Below are 14,120 nucleotides of genomic sequence, written 5' to 3'. Positions count from 1 at the left end.
CAAAACGTCATGACGTCGAGGGCGGAGCTATGACACTCGAGGGCCGAAATGGAAACGCCACAGCGAACAACTAACAAGGCAAGTAGCTCGGAGGGAGGGGGCCCCTTGCTAGCGCCCGTTTCATTGCGCTCAGAAACGGGCATTTTTTCCTAGTATATATATAAAGCATTCATGGTGAGGTATAGTGTTAGATAGACCTGTATTGAATGGGCCTGCATTTCCAGTCTGTTCAGCCGTCTTGAAACACTAATCTTCTTGTTCCTATGGTTGCTAGCATGTGATGAGGAATTGGGGAGCTGTCATACATCGAGGAGTTTCACTTGGTAAGATCATAAATAGGAAGCAGAGGGGAGCATAAGACTCTCCATTGATATTCACTTCCTTCAACATAAGGAACATAGATGGTTTGTTTCTTTCTGAGAAACACTTGGCCTACTCTGGAACAGGAGATGAAAAGCTAGGATAGACTTTGTTCTCAAGAAGTAAAACTGTGGTCATCTCAATTTTCATCATTTTTAGGTTTTTGTTTGATTGCTCTAAATGTTCTGTATAGTTGTAATACCTACATCAGTAATGCAGAAACATCCGCGTGATATTCCTGGAGGTGTAAAAGGCAAAAGTTGGGTTCTGCATTCTGTCGTTCTGTGTCCTTGTATTTTTCTTGCTCCTATCCCTCTCTTCCCACCCAAATGCATTAGTTCTCGATTCTGTCTCTTAATTCTAATCTTGCATAACTACACATGCCTCAGTAGTTATAGCTCTGTGCAAGTAATGTTATATCAACCTTTGCACTATAAATCACAACGTTAATGTCATATGAATTTGTGATGTGTTGCTAGCACCATATTTGTTTAGAGCCCTTGTGCATGCGCAGTGTCTTCTTACCCAGTGTTTTTGACTCTATGATTTTGGACGGCACGCACATATTGTTTGAATAGCGATAAGTTTACTTGCTCATTTTTTTTTTTTAGATGTTGTTCGTCTTTGGATTTTGTTTTTTTAAGAAAAGTGGAGAATCTACTCTCTCGATCTGTTTTTGATACTGGCAGTACTGCGGCCGAGTTCTCTTAAGTGCATTGGTGAGTAAGCCTATGTTCGCTCTGTGTGACTTTTACTGAGTAAGTTTGGCACAAAGTGGGCTCACTGTAACTCATGTATTTCATATGGTGCCATTTATCTTTGACATCACCCAATTTGGGATCTCTTTAGAAGATTTTGAGCTATGGACTTTACTCATTATTTATTCTTGATTCAAGAATAGTTCTCTTTCACAGATTGTCACGTTTCAGTTAACATTCTGCATTTGGGTCATGTTGTTCACAATTAGGATCTCTTTCCTTGCTCATTTTCCCTTTCCTTTCCTTTCCTTCTTCCTCGTTTCCTTTTCCTCTTCCCAGTGTGTTTTTTCTAGCAAAAAAGGTGCTGGTACTCAAATGCTAGGTCACCCTTCAGGAGTGGGGTGATCACTGAAGGACCCACCCCAAAATAGCCAGGCCCCCTGCAACCAGTCACAGAATCTATGACGACAGAATTGGTGTATAGAGCCTGAGCTCTATCATTAAAACTTGGGGCCCATGGGTCAATTTTAGCAGACAGTGGAAAAGGTGCCGGTACTCAGTACCCCCTCAAAAAAAGCCCTGCCTCTTCCTTCCCCTTTTCCTCATTCCCTCTATCTTTTTTTTTTTCTTTTTTCCTTTTTCTTTTCCCTTTGTTTTCTTTCTTCCCCTCCTTTTACATACAGTTGGTATTTGTATAACATACAGATGTATGTATGTATGTCATTATATTTAAATCACTGTAGGATTTGCTGTATTTGCTGACAGAAAACTGAGTGCCCGATGCACAAAGCTTACCATGCTGTTAACATTTGCTTTAGACTGGTTGTAGCCAGTCTAAAGCAAACGTTATTTAGAATGCACAAAGGGGTTTTTGTGTGGCTCTAACGTGTGCCATTAGCAGCTACTGAGAACCATATGCAAATGTATTACAGCGAGCTCATAAGTATTCTAATGAACATTTCATGCCCTGCACAGGTCCAGAGCGCCTAGCTTTAATGAGCTATTTTTACAGCTGGTCTGGAGCTGTCTGAGAGGAGGGAAACACAGGCAGCTGGAAAGGCTGCCTAATTGTACTCCCTACCTATCTCTTCCTACCCCCCCCCCCCCCAAAGGCAAAAGAAACCTGGTGGTCTAGTGCCCACCCCCTGACCACCCTCCCCCAAGATCTTTTAAGAATTCCATAGTGGTCCAGTGAACAGCCTCCTGACCCCCCACCCAATAGCTATCACTCTCTGGTGGTCTAGTGACCCCCTACACCCCCATGTACCTCTGATACAAAAGAGGCAGGTGCAACACCACCTGCCTCTGAGCTTGGCTCTCTCTAAATGGCGGTGCCCAGTCCCTGCCCAGTGTATTGTGAGATGTACTGGGAGGGGCTAAACACCATACAAGGAGTTTTCTTTCTAATATGGTGCTTAGCCCCTCTCAGGGCATCTCAGAATGCACCAGGCAGAGGCTGGGTGCCGCTATTTTGAGAAGGTGGACTCAGAGGCACAAGGGAGAAGGTGTTGCTCCTGCCCTCCTGCCTCCATCGTTTTCAAGGAACCGAGAGGGGGGTCACTAGACCATCAGGGTGATTCTTACTTTTGGGGGGGGGTTGAAGTCCACTAGACCACCATAGATTTATTTCTTTGGGGGGGGGGAGGAGGCTGGGGCCAGGAAGGGATGCAGGAGGTGGTCCACTGGCCCACCAGGCATGTTTTTGGGGGAGAGGGGGTGGTTGGGAGGCAGTCCACTGAACTACCAGCAACTGATGCATAAAAGGGGATCCGTGCATCTAATTTGCATGCTATTCTCTTTGTGGATTGGTCACTGTTTGCGACTCGGTATTTTTTTCTTGCAGCACCCGTATTTAACGGGTGCCGCCATGTATCGGCCCCTGATTGCCACATCAGTTATTTATTTATTTGTTACATTTGTATCCCACATTTTCCCACCTATTATAACTGTCCTCAGGTAAATAGCTTATTGTGGATGTTTTAAATTTATAAGTTATGTCACAAAACTATTATTGTCTAATAGTTGTATTTCACATGTGTGTACATCAATTATGATTCATGTTTCTCTTATGGTTTTTAAACATATGTAAATGTTGATATGTAATGCTGTTTAGTCAGTTCATTAGTTTAGACTATTTTTTTTATCATGTTTTTTAATTTGTTTTTAGTTGTCAGTGGCTTCATTTTTATAATTATGTATATGCATAGGTTTGCATTTTTTATTCTCTCTCTATATATGTATCAGCCATTCCCAACCCAGGCCTCGAGGCACATCTAGTCCCATTAGGTTTTTAGGATATCCACAACGAATATGCATGAGATAGACTTGCATGCACTGGTTCAATTGCATGCAAACCTAACTCATAAATATTCAAGGACTAGGTTGGGATTGGCTGCTCTGTATCTATATTTATATACATACGTTTTTATGTAGACTCCTGATGCAGGCCATTCAGCCAGAACACGGCCTGTAAAGGAGAAAAGGTTGGGGTATAGGGTTAATTTATAAATAATTTTAAAAAATGTTTATTAGACTCTAACAAATCCAGCTTGGAGATGTTGGCTTGTGATGCAGTGGATGTTTGTTTACATAATTCCTTGATGTATTTTTATACCATCTTCTGGGCTGATAGTTTGATCACAAGTTTTATCTAAATTTTTTAGGTGATTTGAATTTACACTTGGATAATACCTTAGATTCAGTGTTTACAGAGGTTAATATGGAAGTTGGTTAAAGGAAAGGAGCCTAGTGGATCCTTGCCTAGAATGGTTGTTTTCATGGCCTCCCACTTGATTGTTTTTGATTGTGAAGTCTTGTTTACTATGTCATTGTCTACAAGAGAATTTACACAGGCCCTTAAAGGCTGTGGTTCGCCCTTTGAAAGCAGGAGCTTTGTCAGTGAGGAAGGCTAGCAATTATAGACAGATCTCCAACCTCCCATTTTTGGAAAAGTTGGTTGAAACCTGTGTGGGTTGTCAATTACAAGATTTTTTTGAGGAAATGCACACTGTTGATGCTAATCTGGATTTCGATTGATTTTAGCATAGCGATAGTTTTGATTGCACTGTTGTATGAGATGTGTAAATGTTTTGGACAAAACAAAAAGGTACAGGGTGTTGATCTTGTTGAACATTATTTCTTCAGTGTTTTGATACTTTAGAGCATGTTCGGCTGTTGGAACAGCTGTGTGCGTTAGGGGTGGGAAGGTTGGCATTCATACGGTTCAAGTCATTTATACTGAATCAATCATTTTAGGTTTTTGACGTTGACGGCACCTTGTGTGAGATGCAGTTGTTAGGGTGCTGTAAGGATCCCCGTTACCTCCAACATTATTTCTTCTGTCCTTTGGCAAATGTCCAGGCTTTTGGAGTTTCCCTTTTTATATGCAAATAACATTCAGTTTTTTTTATACACAGACAACTTTGATGACAGAATTGAAGATTAAAGTGGTTGATACAATGATGGCTGTCAATACTTGTCTGGTGAAAATCATTTATGGTTTAATGTGCAGAAAATAGAAATTTTGTGGGCTGATATGATTGCTCCCACGTACTGATTTTTGGTATGATTTTGTGCTTTTCTCAGGATTTATGGGTAGTTACTGAAGTTAAGATATGTGGGGGGGGGGGGGGGGGGAAGTGTTGACATTTACCCTTAATTTGACATCTCAAGTGAAGTATATAGTTTGGGTGGCTTGATTAAAATTGGTGCATCAGTTGTGTTCTTATTTCGGCGTGCAAGATTTTCATACCGTTGTACAAGCAATGGTGCTTATTCAGCTGGACTATTGCAATACCATTTATGAGAGGCTCCCTCGGTAAGTTTTACAAAAGCTGTAGTGGGTAAAGAATGTTGCCACTCACATGATAACATACAGGAAACTTAGGGATAGGATTATTCCCCTTTAAAAAAAAAATGTGTATTACATTGGCTACCAATGTAACTTCATTTTCAGTTTAAGCTTGGGTTTTAAAATTTTGAGATATAGTACCTCAATATTTAAGGGGTGTTTTGCAACCAGTGACCTGGTTCATAAAGTTGCAATATAGTGGGCAGTTTGGTCTTGCCAGCTGCAAAAGATTTTCATTTGGTGCAAACATAGGTATCATATTTTGCAGTATTTGTGGAATAAGTTATCATGAGATTGAAGGTGCTTCAAGCTTATATATCTTTTTGGAGACAAAGATTTTTTTTTTTTTAATTTTTTTTTACTCGGTATTTTGAAGGTATGCTATTTTTGTATGGGGTGGGTTGGAAGGATAGGGAATGGAGGTGAGGGGGTTGTTATTTGAGGTGGACTGTGTGGTTTTTTTGTTATGTACCCTGCACTTCAAATTCAATTTGTTTTTTTAGACACCTATAATTTTTTCAACCTCCATTTCAAAGCACCCAATTTCAGGTCATTACCTAGTTCTGTTTGCATGTGCAAGTTTCTATGACTTCTTGAATACAATACTGTGAAATTCATTTTTTGCCTCCTGGGACCCTGAAGCAGTTTTTACGAAACGCTGGCCAACGTTGGCCCAGGGGCATTTCTGCATCTTGAAACTTCCACCAGATGCGCTTTGGGTGCTTCATTCTTGCCATGAGATAAGTGATTTTTCTTTGAGCCACTGACATTATGCATAGTCTGTATTTTGAATGAAGTCACTCTATTCTTGGGGAGGTTTTTGCCAATGATGAAGCAAGGTCTTTTTTTTTGACCGATATATCTCTGTAAAACTGTTTCGAGCTACTTTAAGGTTTTTCCTTTCCTGTTTTCTTTACAAGTTTTCTTTGTTTGCTATATTATAGTTTCACTGTTTGTGGATTACTGTTTGGTTTTTCTAGATCGCATTTGTAATTCCACACCCATTTTGTCATTATGGTTGATTCTACTTTCTGGAATCTCCATGCTGAATTGACAGTCATCAAGTTTTGAGAAGAACATTACCTTGGTCTGATCATTTTTGCTTTTATTTATTTGTTTAACATATTTATATCCTATACCATCCAAAGTTCTGGGTGGGTTACAAGAAAACTTACATATTATATTAAGTCTAAAGGTAATTTTTCAAAAACAATAAAACGCACATATGAAAGAAATAAACTGATTGGTCAACCTAATTACCGTACACTTGAAAAGACAACCCTGTTTTTTATTTCTTCCCAGACACAGCAATATATACTGAGCAACAAATCTAATTTTCAAATGCCTCATGAAATAACCATGTTTTAAGATCTTAAATTGAACAAAGACGTAATCTTACGAAGGGTTAAAGGAAGTTCATTCCAAAGTTTGGGACCTACAATTCGAAACATAGATTTCCTATTAACTTCAAGTCTAATAAGATGAAATAAAGAATGCTCAAATAGGTCTTGACTACAGGAACGAAGAGTTCTGACAGGCTGGTAGAGGCATATACTAGAGACGATGCAGTACTTTAAAAACTAAACAGACCATCTTAAACTTTATTCACTGCTCATTTGGAAACCAATGAAAATTTTTTTTAAAGACTAGAGTAATGTGGGTATACCTAGGTACACACACTAGAACTCTAGCTGTAGCATTTTGCGCCGATTGCAACGTTTTGAAAGAATTTTTCAAAAGTCCCAATAAAAGACCATTATAGTACTCAAAATGGAAAAATCAAAGTCTGCACAACCATTCTAAAGTTAAAAGAATTTAAAAGGTCTTTTAATTGTCTCTTGAGCCTCAATTTAGAAGAAGTCAGACCAATCAGTTTAGCTACGTGATGTCTCATTTGATAATTCGGTATCCATGACGACCTCTAGGTTACACGTTTTACGAGCTCTCAATTTCCATGTCCTCAGTTATAAGAGAGGAGGGAATATCTGCACAAGAGTAACTGGACAACAATAGAACCAGAGTCTTCTGCATGTTAAGCTTCAAATGATTACCTTTTAGCCATTGATTTATCATGGTCAGACACAAGTGCAGGTTTTTAAATGTCCTAACAGAATTCTCAATTCAAAGTAAAAATTGAATGTCGTCAGTGTAAATTCTAAAAGAAACATCTAAGCTTCTTAACAATTTTACACAATGGTAACAAAAATATTGAAGAGTACTGCTGAAAGTGCGGAACCTTGAGGAACAACGGTGTTACAATCAAATATTCGGATTGATATTGCCCTACATTCATACAAAACTTTGATTTAAAAAGATGTGAATCATTGTAAAGCAACAGCAGGGATACTAGTTGATTGAAAATGATTCAAAAGAATATTATGACATAGTATCAAATGCAGCTGAAATATCTAAGCTCAAGAGAAGAAAATGAGTACCATGATCAAACCCATCTCTGATCGTGTCCATAAAAGGTAATAATAAAGACTCAGTATCATGAAGTCTACGAAAGCCAAACTGGTTCATGTCCAAGACATCTTCATTTTCCAAAATATTCACAATTGATCACGAACAACTCTCTCTAGGACTTTTGCCAAAAACAGCAAAGAAGAAATTTGTCTGTAATTTCCTACCTTATCAACCTCAAGTTGATTTGATTGTTCAAAAGAGGTCTAACAATCACCCTTTTTAAAGGATCGGGAACAGAACCTTCAGCCAAAGATTTGCTGACTATATCAACAAACGTTTTGGCAACATCTTTCACGGCTTTCAAAGCTGAGGGAGAACAATAATCAAGCATATCGAAAGCATTTGCGAGGTTGAGACAGATTGGAAATTGCTTAATTGGGGACTTGGTGGGTAAAACACAGGTAACCTTAGATGGTAACAAGTTCTGATCAAATTGCAGCACTAAACTAGCAACTCTTTCTGAAAAACCTTCACCAAATAACTACTGAAAGAAGAAACAGATACTGTATTGGGTTTCCCTATATTAACTAGTCTAGATAGAACCTGATACAGGAGCAGGTTCAATAATTGTATTAAAGTCTTTTTTTGGCATTCAATATTGATGTATTATAAAGCTGACGTTTCAAGTTATACTCTTCTAAATAACTCTAGAAGGGTATTTCCTCCAATGATGTTCAAGTTGCCTCTGCTTACATTTTTGAGCTTTAAGTTCAAAAGAAAACCAAGGGGCCTTACGCAATCTCCTAGACGTAGTAGTTTCAAGAGGAGCAACAATATCGAGAGAATTTGGAGGGCAGAATACCACAAATCTACAGCTTCGGAAACATTACATGAATCAAACATTTTAAATGAGAAACCAGAGTAGATTTAAGATCAGAGACTTCATAATGCTTTCTATGAGTACATACTACTTGACAAGATGAAATTTTGTCAACCATACAATTCTTAATAGTAAAATAGGTAGCAAAAATGATCAGACCGAGGTATTTCTATTTGGTCGACTTTTTCAGGTAGTCAGATAAAGAATATCCCTCAACAAAAATTAGATCTAACATCTGACTCTTGTTGTGAGTACTACTATTCACAATCTGTTTCCAACCTATAGATTCCATAAAATTCAAGATATCATCAAACATGGTGTCATCCTGCCTCTCATCAACATGTATATTAAAATTACCTAAAACAACAGTTTTATTCATTTGAATATCAAAATCTGCTAAAAAGAAATAAAATCAGAATAATCTTTATGAAGAATACCTGGGGCGCACAATAACGTAGGATAATATTTAAAAATGAAGAGGTAACAAATAACAATTCTATACCTTCTAATTCTGGAAAATCCTGCCTATGGAATTTAAAAGTATCTCTGGCAATCAACAGCATCCCACATCCTTTTTTTACCATTACGTACTTGAGAATAAGCATAAAAACGAGGTGGAGACAAGCAATAGAAACTGATTTCTCAAGAAAAACCCAAGATTCAGAGATACACAAGATATCTAGCTTATGATCATAAAAATAAATCAGATATCAGTAAAGTCTTGTTCCTGACCGATCAAGCATTCAATAAAGCTCAATTAAGTGTAACAAAGTTTTAAGCATTCCATTGATTAAATGGAGGTCTTGCTCTGTTAGGAAAAGACCTACTCCTGAAAACCTTATTCTTGAGGACAAAAAGATAACCTCTGTCCACAACTGACCTTTTAACTCATCCTTAGTAAATTTTTTGATAAATCCTAGAGAAATGTTAGACAATTAGAGCAACACTGTGAGTGCAGTTTTAGAGGAAATAGCTCCACTATCTGAGAAAACTTGGGTATAGCATAAAGGTACTCCTTGACTTTTTACATTTACAATTATTACATTTGAAACAAAATTGCAGAAAAATTGCAGATACCTTGCTCGAATATGGAATAAAATTGAGTCAGAGGATAGTAAACGGATCTGGAGAAAAGCTATTAATGTGTATAAATATACACTGAAGGAAACCAGGAGAGCTGCTTATACGAACTTGACAGGCAGAGATCATATAGATCAAAATAAATTGTTCTGTATTGTGGATCAAGCCTGTCGGACAACTGATGTTACTGCTCCTAATGTTCAGACACTCCTGAATGCCACAGAATTAGCAGGTTTCTTCATATCTAAAATGGAAAATATTTGCATGCAGATAGTAAATAATTCTAAAGATTATTTAGACGAGTTCCTTTATATTGACTACTTTTCTATTCCAGTAGATCAAGTCTAAATGGACTTTCCCCCAATTCAAATTTTTGTATTGTAGCTTTGAAGTATGTCCTGCTGTTCACATCTTTTCTTTCTGATTTTATATGCTGTTTTTCTGTGCTGGTAATGTTCCATCCTTTTTGGGGGACATTCTTTAACACTTACGCTGAAAAATGCAACCATGGACTGTGGCATTATTTCAAACTACAGATTGGTTACATTCATTCTACATTTGGAAAAAATGATGGCAGTATTTGTGTCTGATTATTTGGAGCTTTATGATACTCTCCAAGCTGAAACTTTGATGGAAACTTTGACTTTAGAAATTAGATAACTATCAAGAATGGGTAACAGGCCATAATCATGTACCTTCAACGTTTGACTCGGTTATGGGTGAGACCTTAACTACTTTAGGAATAAAGTTTTTCACATATGCTGATGATGTAACTTTTTAAGATAACATAAGCATTGCCATACTGGGTCAGACTGAAAGTCCATCAAAGTCCAGTATCTTGTTTCCAACAGTGGCCAATCCAGGTTACAAGTACCTGGCAAGATCCGAAAAGAGTAAAAAGCAGCATAAAATCTGTTATCTCCTGAATAAGAGGTGGGTTTTCCCATGTCCATCTTAATAATGGCTTATGGACTTTTCTTGTATGAGCGCGTTCAAACCATTTTAAACCCTGCAAAGCTAACTGCTTTTACTGCATTCTAGTGGCAACAAATTTCAGAGTGAACGCAAGATTAGCCATACTGGGTCAGACCAATGGTCCATGTTTACAACAGTGGCCAATCCATGTCACAAGTACCTGGAAGAAACCCAAATAGCAAAATTCTATGCTACCAATCCCAGGCAAGCTGTGGTTTCCCCATGTCTTTCTCAATAGCAAACTATTGACTTTTCCTCCAGGAAGTTGTCCATACTTTTTTTTTAATACGTTAACCACTGTTACCACATCCTCTGGCAACAAGTTTCAGAGCTTAGCTATTCGCTGAGTGAAAAAATATTTCCTCATTTTTAAAAAAGATACTTCCATGTAACTTCATTGAGTGTCCCCTAGTCTTTGTACTTTTTGAAAGAGTAAAAAAACTTGATTCACTTCTACTCGTTCTACACCACTCAGGATTTTATAGACCTCAATCATATCTCCTCTCAGCCGTCTCTTTTCCAAGTTGAAGAGCCCTAACCTCTTTAGCCTTTCCTCATGTGAAAGTAGTTCCATCCCCTTTATCATTTTAGTCACTCTTCTTTGAACCTTTTCTGATTCCTCTATATCTTTTTTGAGATACCGCAACCATGGAGCAACCTCACCTTTGAGTGAAGAAATATTTTCTCAGATTTGTTTTCAATTTACTGCTTAGTAGCGTCATTATTTTTCTATCACTTAAAAATTTGAGGAATAGTTTTCCTAGCACTTAAAAAATTCAGGAATATTTATGAAGTTGGGTGACAACACAGTATCTGAAATTAAATTGAGATAAAACCAATTTTTAAGGTTATGTCCAGTACATAGCCCATTGCTGTGCCATTCCTTAATTATAGGTGGGGTAGATTTATCTAAATTTGAAAAAAAAAAATTAATCAGTCTGTGTGCATCTAGTCAGAATATAGTACCACTCCTAAAATTCGTAAAGATGCTTCTAATGGACGTTATGATGAATTCATAATTTACTTTTAATTTGATTAATTCATGTTTATAGTAGGAGCTGGGGCATCAGGCCTTTCAGCTTATTCTGGACCTCTAGGGGCCCCCCCACTCTTCAAATTGATGTTAACATGGGCCAATACAAAGACAAATTGCTTCTTTAGTTGGCAGAGGGATCTGGCCTCCAAGAGGATCGATGCTCTGGTTCAACTGTGGGCAGAGATGGAGCCCCCCATTATGTCTACCCTCCGTGGCCCCTCACAGGGTGCCTTTTGTGCAGGATTGCACGCTTTCTGTATCTGGTCTTGCTGGTGTCTCCCGATTTGGTCTTGCAGACCTTGGTTTCTGGACTTCTGGAATCTTCTCATGGAGGACTTGCTTCCTCTGCCAAGGGTCCTGTAGAAATGGAGGACCCAGATCCCTTCTAACTATTAGATTGACTGTTGAAAGGAGGCACTTGGAGAGGCAGAGGTACTCTCCTGTGGTGATTTCTATACTGCTTTATTCCCATATGTCATCTATGTTAGGGTCTGGCATGTTATTGAATCCTTGTGTGGGGAGCATGTGTTGTCTCCTTGGAGGGCTTGGGTTCCTGATTATTTTGGGATTCTTGCAGCATGGCATGGACCAAGGGTTGGCCTTGAACTCCATGCGAGTTCAGGTTGCGGGGCTCTCTGGTTTTAGGGGAAAAGTGAATGGCATCTCTCTGGCCTTGTATAGAGAGGTAGTTTGGTTTCTGAAAGGGGTGGCACATGTTCACCCTCCGCTTTAACCTTCTTGTCCATCGTGGGACCTCAGTCTGATGCTCATGAGGTGTCTGGGGTTCCATTTGAGCCCTTGCATTTGACCTCCATTAAGGACCTCACCCTTAAAGCGGTGTTTTTTGGTGGCCATTACTTCGGCTTGGAGGGTCTCAGAGCTCTAGGCGCTTTCGTGTCGTGATCCTTATCTGTCCTTGTCAGAGGATTGTGTGACCTTTTGGATGATTCCCTCTTTTCTGCCGAAAGTGGTTTCTCCATTCCAGGTAAATTTAGGAGATTTATTTGCCCTCCTTTGAGGAGGAGGAGGAGTTGGGGGCCATAGGTTGGAGGCTTCACAAGCTGAATGTCCAGAGTACTCTTCTCCAATACCTGAAGGAAACAAAAATAAGTTTTGTCTCTCTACCTTTTCATGCTTTTCTGTGGTCCTCAGAAGAGTCAGGTGGCCTCGAAGGCCTCCATTGTGCGGTGGATTAAGGTGGTATTAAGTCTGCCTAAATCAGTGAGAATAAATCGGTTCCACAGGGCCTGAAGGCTCACTCTACTAGGGCTCAGACAACTTCTTCGGTGGAGGCCAGGGCAGTATCTCCTGAGGAGATATGCAGGATGGCGATGTAGTCATCGCTTCATTCATTTGTCAAGAATCACAATTTGGACATGCTGGCCAGAACCCGGTCGGACTTTGGCAGAGCTGTCATTTAGGGGGTGCCTTGTATTTCCCTGCCCAGTAGATCTGCTTTGGTGCAATGGTTGAGCTGACGCTGAGAGAGAGGAGAAATTATGCCTTAGAGAAATTGTGTTGTACCTGATATTTTCTTTACTTTAGTCATCAAAACTGTTCTGCAATCCCACCTTTGGAGGATCTTTGCCTGGGGGTCTGTGTGTGCTCTGTGTTCTCAGTGGCTTGACAAAAAAATATTTTTTCCAATTTTTTGCCAGATTTGGCTTTTCCCTGGTATACGCCGGGTAGTGAGTGCCACTTTATGGTGATTTGCTTGTTAGCTGGTCATTGCGGTTGCAGTTGTTGATGGGACATGGGTACTTTATGAAGGGACCTTCTGCTTTAGCAGATGCATACTAGAATCTTCCAGGGAGTACCATAGCTTATACCGGTGATCTCCTCCATCTGCTGGTAGGAAGGGATAACAACCCACTTGTGCAGAATGGTTTCACTGAAAGGAAAAAACATTTTTCATTTTCTTATCAGCTAAGGCATAATTTCTCCTTTCTGTTAGTCCCAATGTATGAGTCCAGACACCCACCCACCCACCCTGTCAGTTTTTTAGTAGATGTTCATCCATTTTTTTTTGATTCAATTATTTTTATTGATATTTCAAACAACTTTAACAAATGAAAGCATTCATAACTTCTGCAACAAAACATGTGAATAAACATGCACCAAATGATTCATTTTTATTTTTTGGGTTCATGTACCTTATTCCAGGGTTTTTCTGTGGCGTCTTTCATTAAGCCTGCCTTTTCATAATTTGACGTTGGGTGTATCCATACTTCTTGTCGTCCTCGGTGTGAAGACTCTGGCTCTATAGAAGCAAAAAACAGCAGAAGAGACGAGCACATAATGGCATGGAAATCATATTATTGTTGGTACTTTATTGTTTGAACAATTAAGAATCAACACGACTCGTGTTTTGGCACCTAGGCATTCATCAGGAGTCTCATTGCAACCTACTAATTCATTAGCTGTGCTAGTGGTCAATATTGATGTCACCCTTGTTCCCAGACTTTCTATTGACAATTGCCATAGCACATATTGTGCTACTTACTATGTTACTGCCCAGCATTGTTAACATTTAAATTAATTAGTAGGTGGCAATTAGACTCCCGATAAAGGCCTAGGTCAGTGATGGGCAACCTTTTGAGCTTGGTGTGTCAAAATTCGCCAAAAAACCGAGCATAACTTGGGTGGTGTGTCACTTCGAGAAAAAAACCATAATTTCGCGATATTTATAGTTTAAATAACAAAAATGTATAATTGTAATATATAACTGTATTTAATAAACCAAAACCTATTTATTTAACTTACCTGCTTAGTGACTTCTTTGTTCATCTGTCAGTCGGTTTCTTTTGTTGGTCTTGATATTATTTAACTTGTGTG

General features: G+C 38.9%; 1 protein-coding gene across 2 annotated transcripts in view; it reads left to right on the top strand.

The window, feature by feature from the left end:
* Positions 1 to 14,120, top strand: part of TRAF3 (TNF receptor associated factor 3) — a 189,488-nt gene that overhangs the window by 41,052 nt on the left and 134,316 nt on the right. The window contains exon 1 of one of the 2 annotated variants that reach the window (XM_030214989.1): positions 1,013 to 1,079. The exons of the other annotated variant lie outside the window; for it this stretch is intronic. The gene's annotated coding sequence lies outside the window, so the exon portion shown is untranslated. Of the gene's footprint in view, positions 1 to 1,012; positions 1,080 to 14,120 lie in introns of those variants that run through there. 2 annotated transcript variants of the gene reach the window in all.

The sequence above is a fragment of the Microcaecilia unicolor genome, chromosome 9 (genome assembly GCF_901765095.1).
Source record: "Microcaecilia unicolor chromosome 9, aMicUni1.1, whole genome shotgun sequence".
NCBI classification, from domain to species: domain Eukaryota; kingdom Metazoa; phylum Chordata; class Amphibia; order Gymnophiona; family Siphonopidae; genus Microcaecilia; species Microcaecilia unicolor.
This window is presented reverse-complemented; position numbering and strand designations above follow the sequence as displayed.